Here is a 12,500-nt window from a genome sequence, read left to right on the forward strand (position 1 = left end):
CTAGGGTATAGAAACTGCATCCCCGGCTTGCACACTAAACACACACATGTGCCTTTATTTTTTTTTTATTTTATTTTTTTTTTAACAGTAGCAAGTTCCTTCTATTGGCTAGATGAATGCTTTGCCTTTAAAGTGATAGATATGCTTGATATTAGTTGAAGCCATTTTTGGTAGATTAAAGATTTTATTGATACATATGTTTTGTTTAAAAAAGCTTCAAAATTGTGACCAGCAAAAACAATGTATGGGTGGTATACTGACACAAGCTCTGCAAGGGCTGCTCTAGGATCATGGGTGCCTTACATGCTAGCACAACATTTGCCAGTAGCATTTCAAAAAATGTTACTTAGGGCAAAAATAAAGTCCGTGCAGCACACACTCATCAACTATCATGAGGGGAACTAGAAAGAAGCCGTGCTACACCTCAGAGCCAAACGTTCCCCGTCCTGACATGGCAAGAGGAAAGACTTGGGCTCGTCCGGGATTTGAACCCGGGACCTCTTGCACCCAAAGCGAGAATCATACCCCTAGACCAACGAGCCAGTTAGCAGCCCTGTAGCGACCTGTACCACCCAACCGATGTATATACATGTGTGGTAGTAGGTTCAAAGAAATTGCAAGGAGCATAACTATGAGCGTAGGCCATCACTATGCCTAAATCAAGGGCTCGTCCGGGTATTGAACCCGGGACCTCTCGCACCCGAAGCGAGAATCATACCCCTAGACCAACGAGCCGACTCTGGCGACAGCAGTGGCAGTGAAAAGGACACAGAGTGGTGGAACAGGCTATAAGTGGGCTTTACTTGATTTCTTCACTTACTTTTAGCAAGAGCACTCTTTCGCTTCTGTTCAACACGTAGTTTAAAGGAAGGGCTCGTCCAGGATTTGAACCCGGGACCTCTCGCACCCTAAGCGAGAATCATACCCCTAGACCAACGAGCCAGATGGAAGCTAGGGTATAGAAACTGCATCCCCGGCTTGCACACAAAACACACACATGTGCCTTTATTTTTTTTTATTTTTTTTTTTTAACAGTAGCAAGTTCCTTCTATTGGCTAGATGAATGCTTTGCCTTTAAAGTGATAGATATGCTTAATATTAGTTGAAGCCATTTTTGGTAGATTAAAGATTTTATTGATACATATGTTTTGTTTAAAAAAGCTTCAAAATTGTGACCAGCAAAAACAATGTATGGGTGGTATACTGACACAAGCTCTGCAAGGGCTGCTCTAGGATCATGGGTGCCTTACATGCTAGCACAACATTTGCCAGTAGCATTTCAAAAAATGTTACTTAGGGCAAAAATAAAGTCCGTGCAGCACACACTCATCAACTATCATGAGGGGAACTAGAAAGAAGCCGTGCTACACCTCAGAGCCAAACGTTCCCCGTCCTGACATGGCAAGAGGAAAGACTTGGGCTCGTCCGGGATTTGAACCCGGGACCTCTCGCACCCAAAGCGAGAATCATACCCCTAGACCAACGAGCCAGTTAGCAGCCCTGTAGCGACCTGTACCACCCAACCGATGTATATACATGTGTGGTAGTAGGTTCAAAGAAATTGCAAGGAGCATAACTATGAGCGTAGGCCATCACTATGCCTAAATCAAGGGCTCGTCCGGGTATTGAACCCGGGACCTCTCGCACCCGAAGCGAGAATCATACCCCTAGACCAACGAGCCGACTCTGGCGACAGCAGTGGCAGTGAAAAGGACACAGAGTGGTGGAACAGGCTATAAGTGGGCTTTACTTGATTTCTTCACTTACTTTTAGCAAGAGCACTCTTTCGCTTCTGTTCAACACGTAGTTTGAAGGAAGGGCTCGTCCGGGATTTGAACCCGGGACCTCTCGCACCCTAAGCGAGAATCATACCCCTAGACCAACGAGCCAGATGGAAGCTAGGGTATAGAAACTGCATCCCCGGCTTGCACACTAAACACACACATGTGCCTTTATTTTTTTTTTATTTTATTTTTTTTTTAACAGTAGCAAGTTCCTTCTATTGGCTAGATGAATGCTTTGCCTTTAAAGTGATAGATATGCTTGATATTAGTTGAAGCCATTTTTGGTAGATTAAAGATTTTATTGATACATATGTTTTGTTTAAAAAAGCTTCAAAATTGTGACCAGCAAAAACAATGTATGGGTGGTATACTGACACAAGCTCTGCAAGGGCTGCTCTAGGATCATGGGTGCCTTACATGCTAGCACAACATTTGCCAGTAGCATTTCAAAAAATGTTACTTAGGGCAAAAATAAAGTCCGTGCAGCACACACTCATCAACTATCATGAGGGGAACTAGAAAGAAGCCGTGCTACACCTCAGAGCCAAACGTTCCCCGTCCTGACATGGCAAGAGGAAAGACTTGGGCTCGTCCGGGATTTGAACCCGGGACCTCTCGCACCCAAAGCGAGAATCATACCCCTAGACCAACGAGCCAGTTAGCAGCCCTGTAGCGACCTGTACCACCCAACCGATGTATATACATGTGTGGTAGTAGGTTCAAAGAAATTGCAAGGAGCATAACTATGAGCGTAGGCCATCACTATGCCTAAATCAAGGGCTCGTCCGGGTATTGAACCCGGGACCTCTCGCACCCGAAGCGAGAATCATACCCCTAGACCAACGAGCCGACTCTGGCGACAGCAGTGGCAGTGAAAAGGACACAGAGTGGTGGAACAGGCTATAAGTGGGCTTTACTTGATTTCTTCACTTACTTTTAGCAAGAGCACTCTTTCGCTTCTGTTCAACACGTAGTTTAAAGGAAGGGCTCGTCCAGGATTTGAACCCGGGACCTCTCGCACCCTAAGCGAGAATCATACCCCTAGACCAACGAGCCAGATGGAAGCTAGGGTATAGAAACTGCATCCCCGGCTTGCACACAAAACACACACATGTGCCTTTATTTTTTTTTATTTTTTTTTTTTTAACAGTAGCAAGTTCCTTCTATTGGCTAGATGAATGCTTTGCCTTTAAAGTGATAGATATGCTTAATATTAGTTGAAGCCATTTTTGGTAGATTAAAGATTTTATTGATACATATGTTTTGTTTAAAAAAGCTTCAAAATTGTGACCAGCAAAAACAATGTATGGGTGGTATACTGACACAAGCTCTGCAAGGGCTGCTCTAGGATCATGGGTGCCTTACATGCTAGCACAACATTTGCCAGTAGCATTTCAAAAAATGTTACTTAGGGCAAAAATAAAGTCCGTGCAGCACACACTCATCAACTATCATGAGGGGAACTAGAAAGAAGCCGTGCTACACCTCAGAGCCAAACGTTCCCCGTCCTGACATGGCAAGAGGAAAGACTTGGGCTCGTCCGGGATTTGAACCCGGGACCTCTCGCACCCAAAGCGGGAATCATACCCCTAGACCAACGAGCCAGTTAGCAGCCCTGTACCGACCTGTACCACCCAACCGATGTATATACATGTGTGGTAGTAGGTTCAAAGAAATTGCAAGGAGCATAACTATGAGCGTAGGCCATCACTATGCCTAAATCAAGGGCTCGTCCGGGTATTGAACCCGGGACCTCTCGCACCCGAAGCGAGAATCATACCCCTAGACCAACGAGCCGACTCTGGCGACAGCAGTGGCAGTGAAAAGGACACAGAGTGGTGGAACAGGCTATAAGTGGGCTTTACTTGATTTCTTCACTTACTTTTAGCAAGAGCACTCTTTCGCTTCTGTTCAACACGTAGTTTAAAGGAAGGGCTCGTCAGGGATTTGAACCCGGGACCTCTCGCACCCTAAGCGAGAATCATACCCCTAGACCAACGAGCCAGATGGAAGCTAGGGTATAGAAACTGCATCCCCGGCTTGCACACTAAACACACACATGTGCCTTTATTTTTTTTTTATTCTTTTTTTAACAGTAGCAAGTTCCTTCTATTGGCTAGATGAATGCTTTGCCTTTAAAGTGATAGATATGCTTAATATTAGTTGAAGCCATTTTTGGTAGATTAAAGATTTTATTGATACATATGTTTTGTTTAAAAAAGCTTCAAAATTGTGACCAGCAAAAACAATGTATGGGTGGTATACTGACACAAGCTCTGCAAGGGCTGCTCTAGGATCATGGGTGCCTTACATGCTAGCACAACATTTGCCAGTAGCATTTCAAAAAATGTTACTTAGGGCAAAAATAAAGTCCGTGCAGCACACACTCATCAACTATCATGAGGGGAACTAGAAAGAAGCCGTGCTACACCTCAGAGCCAAACGTTCCCCGTCCTGACATGGCAAGAGGAAAGACTTGGGCTCGTCCGGGATTTGAACCCGGGACCTCTCGCACCCAAAGCGAGAATCATACCCCTAGAACAACGAGCCAGTTAGCAGCCCTGTAGCGACCTGTACCACCCAACCGATGTATATACATGTGTGGTAGTAGGTTCAAAGAAATTGCAAGGAGCATAACTATGAGCGTAGGCCATCACTATGCCTAAATCAAGGGCTCGTCCGGGAATTGAACCCGGGACCTCTCGCACCCGAAGCGAGAATCATACCCCTAGACCAACGAGCCGACTCTGGCGACAGCAGTGGCAGTGAAAAGGACACAGAGTGGTGGAACAGGCTATAAATGGGCTTTACTTGATTTCTTCACTTACTTTTAGCAAGAGCACTCTTTCGCTTCTGTTCAACACATAGTTTAAAGGAAGGGCTCGTCCGGGATTTGAACCCGGGACCTCTCGCACCCTAAGCGAGAATCATACCCCTAGACCAACGAGCCAGATGGAAGCTAGGGTATAGAAACTGCATCCCCGGCTTGCACACAAAACACACACATGTGCCTTTATTTTTTTTTATTTTTTTTTTTTTAACAGTAGCAAGTTCCTTCTATTGGCTAGATGAATGCTTTGCCTTTAAAGTGATAGATATGCTTAATATTAGTTGAAGCCATTTTTGGTAGATTAAAGATTTTATTGATACATATGTTTTGTTTAAAAAAGCTTCAAAATTGTGACCAGCAAAAACAATGTATGGGTGGTATACTGACACAAGCTCTGCAAGGGCTGCTCTAGGATCATGGGTGCCTTACATGCTAGCACAACATTTGCCAGTAGCATTTCAAAAAATGTTACTTAGGGCAAAAATAAAGTCCGTGCAGCACACACTCATCAACTATCATGAGGGGAAATAGAAAGAAGCCGTGCTACACCTCAGAGCCAAACGTTCCCCGTCCTGACATGGCAAGAGGAAAGACTTGGGCTCGTCCGGGATTTGAACCCGGGACCTCTCGCACCCAAAGCGAGAATCATACCCCTAGACCAACGAGCCAGTTAGCAGCCCTGTACCGACCTGTACCACCCAACCGATGTATATACATGTGTGGTAGTAGGTTCAAAGAAATTGCAAGGAGCATAACTATGAGCGTAGGCCATCACTATGCCTAAATCAAGGGCTCGTCCGGGTATTGAACCCGGGACCTCTCGCACCCGAAGCGAGAGTCATACCCCTAGACCAACGAGCCGACTCTGGCGACAGCAGTGGCAGTGAAAAGGACACAGAGTGGTGGAACAGGCTATAAGTGGGCTTTACTTGATTTCTTCACTTACTTTTAGCAAGAGCACTCTTTCGCTTCTGTTCAACACGTAGTTTAAAGGAAGGGCTCGTCCGGGATTTGAACCCGGGACCTCTCGCACCCTAAGCGAGAATCATACCCCTAGACCAACGAGCCAGATGGAAGCTAGGGTATAGAAACTGCATCCCCGGCTTGCACACTAAACACACACATGTGCCTTTATTTTATTTTTTTATTTTTTTTTTAACAGTAGCAAGTTCCTTCTATTGGCTAGATGAATGCTTTGCCTTTAAAGTGATAGATATGCTTGATATTAGTTGAAGCCATTTTTGGTAGATTAAAGATTTTATTGATACATATGTTTTGTTTAAAAAAGCTTCAAAATTGTGACCAGCAAAAACAATGTATGGGTGGTATACTGACACAAGCTCTGCAAGGGCTGCTCTAGGATCATGGGTGCCTTACATGCTAGCACAACATTTGCCAGTAGCATTTCAAAAAATGTTACTTAGGGCAAAAATAAAGTCCGTGCAGCACACACTCATCAACTATCATGAGGGGAACTAGAAAGAAGCCGTGCTACACCTCAGAGCCAAACGTTCCCCGTCCTGACATGGCAAGAGGAAAGACTTGGGCTCGTCCGGGATTTGAACCCGGGACCTCTCGCACCCAAAGCGAGAATCATACCCCTAGAACAACGAGCCAGTTAGCAGCCCTGTAGCGACCTGTACCACCCAACCGATGTATATACATGTGTGGTAGTAGGTTCAAAGAAATTGCAAGGAGCATAACTATGAGCGTAGGCCATCACTATGCCTAAATCAAGGGCTCGTCCGGGAATTGAACCCGGGAGCTCTCGCACCCGAAGCGAGAATCATACCCCTAGACCAACGAGCCGACTCTGGCGACAGCAGTGGCAGTGAAAAGGACACAGAGTGGTGGAACAGGCTATAAGTGGGCTTTACTTGATTTCTTCACTTACTTTTAGCAAGAGCACTCTTTCGCTTCTGTTCAACACGTAGTTTAAAGGAAGGGCTCGTCCAGGATTTGAACCCGGGACCTCTCGCACCCTAAGCGAGAATCATACCCCTAGACCAACGAGCCAGATGGAAGCTAGGGTATAGAAACTGCATCCCCGGCTTGCACACTAAACACACACATGTGCCTTTATTTTTTTTTTTTTTTTTTTTTTAACAGTAGCAAGTTCCTTCTATTGGCTAGATGAATGCTTTGCCTTTAAAGTGATAGATATGCTTAATATTAGTTGAAGCCATTTTTGGTAGATTAAAGATTTTATTGATACATATGTTTTGTTTAAAAAAGCTTCAAAATTGTGACCAGCAAAAACAATGTATGGGTGGTATACTGACACAAGCTCTGCAAGGGCTGCTCTAGGATCATGGGTGCCTTACATGCTAGCACAACATTTGCCAGTAGCATTTCAAAAAATGTTACTTAGGGCAAAAATAAAGTCCGTGCAGCACACACTCATCAACTATCATGAGGGGAACTAGAAAGAAGCCGTGCTACACCTCAGAGCCAAACGTTCCCCGTCCTGACATGGCAAGAGGAAAGACTTGGGCTCGTCCGGGATTTGAACCCGGGACCTCTCGCACCCAAAGCGAGAATCATACCCCTAGACCAACGAGCCAGTTAGCAGCCCTGTAGCGACCTGTACCACCCAACCGATGTATATACATGTGTGGTAGTAGGTTCAAAGAAATTGCAAGGAGCATAACTATGAGCGTAGGCCATCACTATGCCTAAATCAAGGGCTCGTCCGGGTATTGAACCCGGGACCTCTCGCACCCGAAGCGAGAATCATACCCCTAGACCAACGAGCCGACTCTGGCGACAGCAGTGGCAGTGAAAAGGACACAGAGTGGTGGAACAGGCTATAAGTGGGCTTTACTTGATTTCTTCACTTACTTTTAGCAAGAGCACTCTTTCGCTTCTGTTCAACACGTAGTTTGAAGGAAGGGCTCGTCCGGGATTTGAACCCGGGACCTCTCGCACCCTAAGCGAGAATCATACCCCTAGACCAACGAGCCAGATGGAAGCTAGGGTATAGAAACTGCATCCCCGGCTTGCACACTAAACACACACATGTGCCTTTATTTTTTTTTTATTTTATTTTTTTTTTAACAGTAGCAAGTTCCTTCTATTGGCTAGATGAATGCTTTGCCTTTAAAGTGATAGATATGCTTGATATTAGTTGAAGCCATTTTTGGTAGATTAAAGATTTTATTGATACATATGTTTTGTTTAAAAAAGCTTCAAAATTGTGACCAGCAAAAACAATGTATGGGTGGTATACTGACACAAGCTCTGCAAGGGCTGCTCTAGGATCATGGGTGCCTTACATGCTAGCACAACATTTGCCAGTAGCATTTCAAAAAATGTTACTTAGGGCAAAAATAAAGTCCGTGCAGCACACACTCATCAACTATCATGAGGGGAAATAGAAAGAAGCCGTGCTACACCTCAGAGCCAAACGTTCCCCGTCCTGACATGGCAAGAGGAAAGACTTGGGCTCGTCCGGGATTTGAACCCGGGACCTCTCGCACCCAAAGCGAGAATCATACCCCTAGACCAACGAGCCAGTTAGCAGCCCTGTACCGACCTGTACCACCCAACCGATGTATATACATGTGTGGTAGTAGGTTCAAAGAAATTGCAAGGAGCATAACTATGAGCGTAGGCCATCACTATGCCTAAATCAAGGGCTCGTCCGGGTATTGAACCCGGGACCTCTCGCACCCGAAGCGAGAGTCATACCCCTAGACCAACGAGCCGACTCTGGCGACAGCAGTGGCAGTGAAAAGGACACAGAGTGGTGGAACAGGCTATAAGTGGGCTTTACTTGATTTCTTCACTTACTTTTAGCAAGAGCACTCTTTCGCTTCTGTTCAACACGTAGTTTAAAGGAAGGGCTCGTCCGGGATTTGAACCCGGGACCTCTCGCACCCTAAGCGAGAATCATACCCCTAGACCAACGAGCCAGATGGAAGCTAGGGTATAGAAACTGCATCCCCGGCTTGCACACTAAACACACACATGTGCCTTTATTTTATTTTTTTATTTTTTTTTTAACAGTAGCAAGTTCCTTCTATTGGCTAGATGAATGCTTTGCCTTTAAAGTGATAGATATGCTTGATATTAGTTGAAGCCATTTTTGGTAGATTAAAGATTTTATTGATACATATGTTTTGTTTAAAAAAGCTTCAAAATTGTGACCAGCAAAAACAATGTATGGGTGGTATACTGACACAAGCTCTGCAAGGGCTGCTCTAGGATCATGGGTGCCTTACATGCTAGCACAACATTTGCCAGTAGCATTTCAAAAAATGTTACTTAGGGCAAAAATAAAGTCCGTGCAGCACACACTCATCAACTATCATGAGGGGAACTAGAAAGAAGCCGTGCTACACCTCAGAGCCAAACGTTCCCCGTCCTGACATGGCAAGAGGAAAGACTTGGGCTCGTCCGGGATTTGAACCCGGGACCTCTCGCACCCAAAGCGAGAATCATACCCCTAGAACAACGAGCCAGTTAGCAGCCCTGTAGCGACCTGTACCACCCAACCGATGTATATACATGTGTGGTAGTAGGTTCAAAGAAATTGCAAGGAGCATAACTATGAGCGTAGGCCATCACTATGCCTAAATCAAGGGCTCGTCCGGGAATTGAACCCGGGAGCTCTCGCACCCGAAGCGAGAATCATACCCCTAGACCAACGAGCCGACTCTGGCGACAGCAGTGGCAGTGAAAAGGACACAGAGTGGTGGAACAGGCTATAAGTGGGCTTTACTTGATTTCTTCACTTACTTTTAGCAAGAGCACTCTTTCGCTTCTGTTCAACACGTAGTTTAAAGGAAGGGCTCGTCCAGGATTTGAACCCGGGACCTCTCGCACCCTAAGCGAGAATCATACCCCTAGACCAACGAGCCAGATGGAAGCTAGGGTATAGAAACTGCATCCCCGGCTTGCACACTAAACACACACATGTGCCTTTATTTTTTTTTTTTTTTTTTTTTTAACAGTAGCAAGTTCCTTCTATTGGCTAGATGAATGCTTTGCCTTTAAAGTGATAGATATGCTTAATATTAGTTGAAGCCATTTTTGGTAGATTAAAGATTTTATTGATACATATGTTTTGTTTAAAAAAGCTTCAAAATTGTGACCAGCAAAAACAATGTATGGGTGGTATACTGACACAAGCTCTGCAAGGGCTGCTCTAGGATCATGGGTGCCTTACATGCTAGCACAACATTTGCCAGTAGCATTTCAAAAAATGTTACTTAGGGCAAAAATAAAGTCCGTGCAGCACACACTCATCAACTATCATGAGGGGAACTAGAAAGAAGCCGTGCTACACCTCAGAGCCAAACGTTCCCCGTCCTGACATGGCAAGAGGAAAGACTTGGGCTCGTCCGGGATTTGAACCCGGGACCTCTCGCACCCAAAGCGAGAATCATACCCCTAGACCAACGAGCCAGTTAGCAGCCCTGTAGCGACCTGTACCACCCAACCGATGTATATACATGTGTGGTAGTAGGTTCAAAGAAATTGCAAGGAGCATAACTATGAGCGTAGGCCATCACTATGCCTAAATCAAGGGCTCGTCCGGGTATTGAACCCGGGACCTCTCGCACCCGAAGCGAGAATCATACCCCTAGACCAACGAGCCGACTCTGGCGACAGCAGTGGCAGTGAAAAGGACACAGAGTGGTGGAACAGGCTATAAGTGGGCTTTACTTGATTTCTTCACTTACTTTTAGCAAGAGCACTCTTTCGCTTCTGTTCAACACGTAGTTTGAAGGAAGGGCTCGTCCGGGATTTGAACCCGGGACCTCTCGCACCCTAAGCGAGAATCATACCCCTAGACCAACGAGCCAGATGGAAGCTAGGGTATAGAAACTGCATCCCCGGCTTGCACACTAAACACACACATGTGCCTTTATTTTTTTTTTATTTTATTTTTTTTTTAACAGTAGCAAGTTCCTTCTATTGGCTAGATGAATGCTTTGCCTTTAAAGTGATAGATATGCTTGATATTAGTTGAAGCCATTTTTGGTAGATTAAAGATTTTATTGATACATATGTTTTGTTTAAAAAAGCTTCAAAATTGTGACCAGCAAAAACAATGTATGGGTGGTATACTGACACAAGCTCTGCAAGGGCTGCTCTAGGATCATGGGTGCCTTACATGCTAGCACAACATTTGCCAGTAGCATTTCAAAAAATGTTACTTAGGGCAAAAATAAAGTCCGTGCAGCACACACTCATCAACTATCATGAGGGGAACTAGAAAGAAGCCGTGCTACACCTCAGAGCCAAACGTTCCCCGTCCTGACATGGCAAGAGGAAAGACTTGGGCTCGTCCGGGATTTGAACCCGGGACCTCTCGCACCCAAAGCGAGAATCATACCCCTAGACCAACGAGCCAGTTAGCAGCCCTGTAGCGACCTGTACCACCCAACCGATGTATATACATGTGTGGTAGTAGGTTCAAAGAAATTGCAAGGAGCATAACTATGAGCGTAGGCCATCACTATGCCTAAATCAAGGGCTCGTCCGGGTATTGAACCCGGGACCTCTCGCACCCGAAGCGAGAATCATACCCCTAGACCAACGAGCCGACTCTGGCGACAGCAGTGGCAGTGAAAAGGACACAGAGTGGTGGAACAGGCTATAAGTGGGCTTTACTTGATTTCTTCACTTACTTTTAGCAAGAGCACTCTTTCGCTTCTGTTCAACACGTAGTTTAAAGGAAGGGCTCGTCCAGGATTTGAACCCGGGACCTCTCGCACCCTAAGCGAGAATCATACCCCTAGACCAACGAGCCAGATGGAAGCTAGTGTATAGAAACTGCATCCCCGGCTTGCACACAAAACACACACATGTGCCTTTATTTTTTTTTATTTTTTTTTTTTTAACAGTAGCAAGTTCCTTCTATTGGCTAGATGAATGCTTTGCCTTTAAAGTGATAGATATGCTTAATATTAGTTGAAGCCATTTTTGGTAGATTAAAGATTTTATTGATACATATGTTTTGTTTAAAAAAGCTTCAAAATTGTGACCAGCAAAAACAATGTATGGGTGGTATACTGACACAAGCTCTGCAAGGGCTGCTCTAGGATCATGGGTGCCTTACATGCTAGCACAACATTTGCCAGTAGCATTTCAAAAAATGTTACTTAGGGCAAAAATAAAGTCCGTGCAGCACACACTCATCAACTATCATGAGGGGAACTAGAAAGAAGCCGTGCTACACCTCAGAGCCAAACGTTCCCCGTCCTGACATGGCAAGAGGAAAGACTTGGGCTCGTCCGGGATTTGAACCCGGGACCTCTCGCACCCAAAGCGAGAATCATACCCCTAGACCAACGAGCCAGTTAGCAGCCCTGTAGCGACCTGTACCACCCAACCGATGTATATACATGTGTGGTAGTAGGTTCAAAGAAATTGCAAGGAGCATAACTATGAGCGTAGGCCATCACTATGCCTAAATCAAGGGCTCGTCCGGGTATTGAACCCGGGACCTCTCGCACCCGAAGCGAGAATCATACCCCTAGACCAACGAGCCGACTCTGGCGACAGCAGTGGCAGTGAAAAGGACACAGAGTGGTGGAACAGGCTATAAGTGGGCTTTACTTGATTTCTTCACTTACTTTTAGCAAGAGCACTCTTTCGCTTCTGTTCAACACGTAGTTTGAAGGAAGGGCTCGTCCGGGATTTGAACCCGGGACCTCTCGCACCCTAAGCGAGAATCATACCCCTAGACCAACGAGCCAGATGGAAGCTAGGGTATAGAAACTGCATCCCCGGCTTGCACACTAAACACACACATGTGCCTTTATTTTTTTTTTATTTTATTTTTTTTTTAACAGTAGCAAGTTCCTTCTATTGGCTAGATGAATGCTTTGCCTTTAAAGTGATAGATATGCTTGATATTAGTTGAAGCCATTTTT

At 45.3% G+C, this 12,500-nt stretch overlaps 39 non-coding genes across 39 annotated transcripts; all 39 read right to left on the reverse strand.

Annotated features, from left to right (window-relative positions):
- Nucleotides 1-470: 470 nt before the first annotated feature.
- Nucleotides 471-542, reverse strand: TRNAP-UGG (transfer RNA proline (anticodon UGG)). Its single transcript has one exon. It is a non-coding gene; the product is annotated as a tRNA-Pro (tRNA).
- Nucleotides 543-663: 121 nt separating this feature from the next.
- Nucleotides 664-735, reverse strand: TRNAP-CGG (transfer RNA proline (anticodon CGG)). Its single transcript has one exon. It is a non-coding gene; the product is annotated as a tRNA-Pro (tRNA).
- A 135-nt stretch (nucleotides 736-870) lies between these two features.
- TRNAP-AGG (transfer RNA proline (anticodon AGG)) lies at nucleotides 871-942 on the reverse strand. Its single transcript has one exon. It is a non-coding gene; the product is annotated as a tRNA-Pro (tRNA).
- A 475-nt stretch (nucleotides 943-1,417) lies between these two features.
- On the reverse strand, nucleotides 1,418-1,489 carry TRNAP-UGG (transfer RNA proline (anticodon UGG)). The gene has a single exon. It is a non-coding gene; the product is annotated as a tRNA-Pro (tRNA).
- Nucleotides 1,490-1,610: 121 nt separating this feature from the next.
- TRNAP-CGG (transfer RNA proline (anticodon CGG)) lies at nucleotides 1,611-1,682 on the reverse strand. The gene has a single exon. It is a non-coding gene; the product is annotated as a tRNA-Pro (tRNA).
- Nucleotides 1,683-1,817: 135 nt separating this feature from the next.
- Nucleotides 1,818-1,889, reverse strand: TRNAP-AGG (transfer RNA proline (anticodon AGG)). Its single transcript has one exon. It is a non-coding gene; the product is annotated as a tRNA-Pro (tRNA).
- Nucleotides 1,890-2,368: 479 nt separating this feature from the next.
- TRNAP-UGG (transfer RNA proline (anticodon UGG)) lies at nucleotides 2,369-2,440 on the reverse strand. Its single transcript has one exon. It is a non-coding gene; the product is annotated as a tRNA-Pro (tRNA).
- A 121-nt stretch (nucleotides 2,441-2,561) lies between these two features.
- TRNAP-CGG (transfer RNA proline (anticodon CGG)) lies at nucleotides 2,562-2,633 on the reverse strand. The gene has a single exon. It is a non-coding gene; the product is annotated as a tRNA-Pro (tRNA).
- Nucleotides 2,634-2,768: 135 nt separating this feature from the next.
- Nucleotides 2,769-2,840, reverse strand: TRNAP-AGG (transfer RNA proline (anticodon AGG)). The gene has a single exon. It is a non-coding gene; the product is annotated as a tRNA-Pro (tRNA).
- A 476-nt stretch (nucleotides 2,841-3,316) lies between these two features.
- Nucleotides 3,317-3,388, reverse strand: TRNAP-UGG (transfer RNA proline (anticodon UGG)). The gene has a single exon. It is a non-coding gene; the product is annotated as a tRNA-Pro (tRNA).
- A 121-nt stretch (nucleotides 3,389-3,509) lies between these two features.
- On the reverse strand, nucleotides 3,510-3,581 carry TRNAP-CGG (transfer RNA proline (anticodon CGG)). Its single transcript has one exon. It is a non-coding gene; the product is annotated as a tRNA-Pro (tRNA).
- A 135-nt stretch (nucleotides 3,582-3,716) lies between these two features.
- TRNAP-AGG (transfer RNA proline (anticodon AGG)) lies at nucleotides 3,717-3,788 on the reverse strand. The gene has a single exon. It is a non-coding gene; the product is annotated as a tRNA-Pro (tRNA).
- Nucleotides 3,789-4,262: 474 nt separating this feature from the next.
- On the reverse strand, nucleotides 4,263-4,334 carry TRNAP-UGG (transfer RNA proline (anticodon UGG)). The gene has a single exon. It is a non-coding gene; the product is annotated as a tRNA-Pro (tRNA).
- A 121-nt stretch (nucleotides 4,335-4,455) lies between these two features.
- Nucleotides 4,456-4,527, reverse strand: TRNAP-CGG (transfer RNA proline (anticodon CGG)). The gene has a single exon. It is a non-coding gene; the product is annotated as a tRNA-Pro (tRNA).
- A 135-nt stretch (nucleotides 4,528-4,662) lies between these two features.
- Nucleotides 4,663-4,734, reverse strand: TRNAP-AGG (transfer RNA proline (anticodon AGG)). Its single transcript has one exon. It is a non-coding gene; the product is annotated as a tRNA-Pro (tRNA).
- A 476-nt stretch (nucleotides 4,735-5,210) lies between these two features.
- Nucleotides 5,211-5,282, reverse strand: TRNAP-UGG (transfer RNA proline (anticodon UGG)). Its single transcript has one exon. It is a non-coding gene; the product is annotated as a tRNA-Pro (tRNA).
- Nucleotides 5,283-5,403: 121 nt separating this feature from the next.
- TRNAP-CGG (transfer RNA proline (anticodon CGG)) lies at nucleotides 5,404-5,475 on the reverse strand. Its single transcript has one exon. It is a non-coding gene; the product is annotated as a tRNA-Pro (tRNA).
- A 135-nt stretch (nucleotides 5,476-5,610) lies between these two features.
- TRNAP-AGG (transfer RNA proline (anticodon AGG)) lies at nucleotides 5,611-5,682 on the reverse strand. Its single transcript has one exon. It is a non-coding gene; the product is annotated as a tRNA-Pro (tRNA).
- Nucleotides 5,683-6,158: 476 nt separating this feature from the next.
- On the reverse strand, nucleotides 6,159-6,230 carry TRNAP-UGG (transfer RNA proline (anticodon UGG)). The gene has a single exon. It is a non-coding gene; the product is annotated as a tRNA-Pro (tRNA).
- A 121-nt stretch (nucleotides 6,231-6,351) lies between these two features.
- Nucleotides 6,352-6,423, reverse strand: TRNAP-CGG (transfer RNA proline (anticodon CGG)). The gene has a single exon. It is a non-coding gene; the product is annotated as a tRNA-Pro (tRNA).
- Nucleotides 6,424-6,558: 135 nt separating this feature from the next.
- TRNAP-AGG (transfer RNA proline (anticodon AGG)) lies at nucleotides 6,559-6,630 on the reverse strand. The gene has a single exon. It is a non-coding gene; the product is annotated as a tRNA-Pro (tRNA).
- Nucleotides 6,631-7,105: 475 nt separating this feature from the next.
- On the reverse strand, nucleotides 7,106-7,177 carry TRNAP-UGG (transfer RNA proline (anticodon UGG)). Its single transcript has one exon. It is a non-coding gene; the product is annotated as a tRNA-Pro (tRNA).
- A 121-nt stretch (nucleotides 7,178-7,298) lies between these two features.
- On the reverse strand, nucleotides 7,299-7,370 carry TRNAP-CGG (transfer RNA proline (anticodon CGG)). Its single transcript has one exon. It is a non-coding gene; the product is annotated as a tRNA-Pro (tRNA).
- Nucleotides 7,371-7,505: 135 nt separating this feature from the next.
- TRNAP-AGG (transfer RNA proline (anticodon AGG)) lies at nucleotides 7,506-7,577 on the reverse strand. Its single transcript has one exon. It is a non-coding gene; the product is annotated as a tRNA-Pro (tRNA).
- A 479-nt stretch (nucleotides 7,578-8,056) lies between these two features.
- On the reverse strand, nucleotides 8,057-8,128 carry TRNAP-UGG (transfer RNA proline (anticodon UGG)). The gene has a single exon. It is a non-coding gene; the product is annotated as a tRNA-Pro (tRNA).
- Nucleotides 8,129-8,249: 121 nt separating this feature from the next.
- TRNAP-CGG (transfer RNA proline (anticodon CGG)) lies at nucleotides 8,250-8,321 on the reverse strand. The gene has a single exon. It is a non-coding gene; the product is annotated as a tRNA-Pro (tRNA).
- Nucleotides 8,322-8,456: 135 nt separating this feature from the next.
- TRNAP-AGG (transfer RNA proline (anticodon AGG)) lies at nucleotides 8,457-8,528 on the reverse strand. Its single transcript has one exon. It is a non-coding gene; the product is annotated as a tRNA-Pro (tRNA).
- Nucleotides 8,529-9,004: 476 nt separating this feature from the next.
- TRNAP-UGG (transfer RNA proline (anticodon UGG)) lies at nucleotides 9,005-9,076 on the reverse strand. Its single transcript has one exon. It is a non-coding gene; the product is annotated as a tRNA-Pro (tRNA).
- Nucleotides 9,077-9,197: 121 nt separating this feature from the next.
- Nucleotides 9,198-9,269, reverse strand: TRNAP-CGG (transfer RNA proline (anticodon CGG)). Its single transcript has one exon. It is a non-coding gene; the product is annotated as a tRNA-Pro (tRNA).
- A 135-nt stretch (nucleotides 9,270-9,404) lies between these two features.
- Nucleotides 9,405-9,476, reverse strand: TRNAP-AGG (transfer RNA proline (anticodon AGG)). Its single transcript has one exon. It is a non-coding gene; the product is annotated as a tRNA-Pro (tRNA).
- A 475-nt stretch (nucleotides 9,477-9,951) lies between these two features.
- TRNAP-UGG (transfer RNA proline (anticodon UGG)) lies at nucleotides 9,952-10,023 on the reverse strand. The gene has a single exon. It is a non-coding gene; the product is annotated as a tRNA-Pro (tRNA).
- A 121-nt stretch (nucleotides 10,024-10,144) lies between these two features.
- TRNAP-CGG (transfer RNA proline (anticodon CGG)) lies at nucleotides 10,145-10,216 on the reverse strand. The gene has a single exon. It is a non-coding gene; the product is annotated as a tRNA-Pro (tRNA).
- Nucleotides 10,217-10,351: 135 nt separating this feature from the next.
- On the reverse strand, nucleotides 10,352-10,423 carry TRNAP-AGG (transfer RNA proline (anticodon AGG)). The gene has a single exon. It is a non-coding gene; the product is annotated as a tRNA-Pro (tRNA).
- A 479-nt stretch (nucleotides 10,424-10,902) lies between these two features.
- TRNAP-UGG (transfer RNA proline (anticodon UGG)) lies at nucleotides 10,903-10,974 on the reverse strand. Its single transcript has one exon. It is a non-coding gene; the product is annotated as a tRNA-Pro (tRNA).
- A 121-nt stretch (nucleotides 10,975-11,095) lies between these two features.
- On the reverse strand, nucleotides 11,096-11,167 carry TRNAP-CGG (transfer RNA proline (anticodon CGG)). Its single transcript has one exon. It is a non-coding gene; the product is annotated as a tRNA-Pro (tRNA).
- A 135-nt stretch (nucleotides 11,168-11,302) lies between these two features.
- On the reverse strand, nucleotides 11,303-11,374 carry TRNAP-AGG (transfer RNA proline (anticodon AGG)). Its single transcript has one exon. It is a non-coding gene; the product is annotated as a tRNA-Pro (tRNA).
- Nucleotides 11,375-11,850: 476 nt separating this feature from the next.
- Nucleotides 11,851-11,922, reverse strand: TRNAP-UGG (transfer RNA proline (anticodon UGG)). The gene has a single exon. It is a non-coding gene; the product is annotated as a tRNA-Pro (tRNA).
- A 121-nt stretch (nucleotides 11,923-12,043) lies between these two features.
- On the reverse strand, nucleotides 12,044-12,115 carry TRNAP-CGG (transfer RNA proline (anticodon CGG)). The gene has a single exon. It is a non-coding gene; the product is annotated as a tRNA-Pro (tRNA).
- Nucleotides 12,116-12,250: 135 nt separating this feature from the next.
- On the reverse strand, nucleotides 12,251-12,322 carry TRNAP-AGG (transfer RNA proline (anticodon AGG)). The gene has a single exon. It is a non-coding gene; the product is annotated as a tRNA-Pro (tRNA).
- Between the last annotated feature and the right edge of the window lie 178 nt (nucleotides 12,323-12,500).

Source organism: Hyperolius riggenbachi, chromosome 4 (genome assembly GCF_040937935.1).
Source record: "Hyperolius riggenbachi isolate aHypRig1 chromosome 4, aHypRig1.pri, whole genome shotgun sequence".
Lineage (NCBI taxonomy): Eukaryota > Metazoa > Chordata > Amphibia > Anura > Hyperoliidae > Hyperolius > Hyperolius riggenbachi.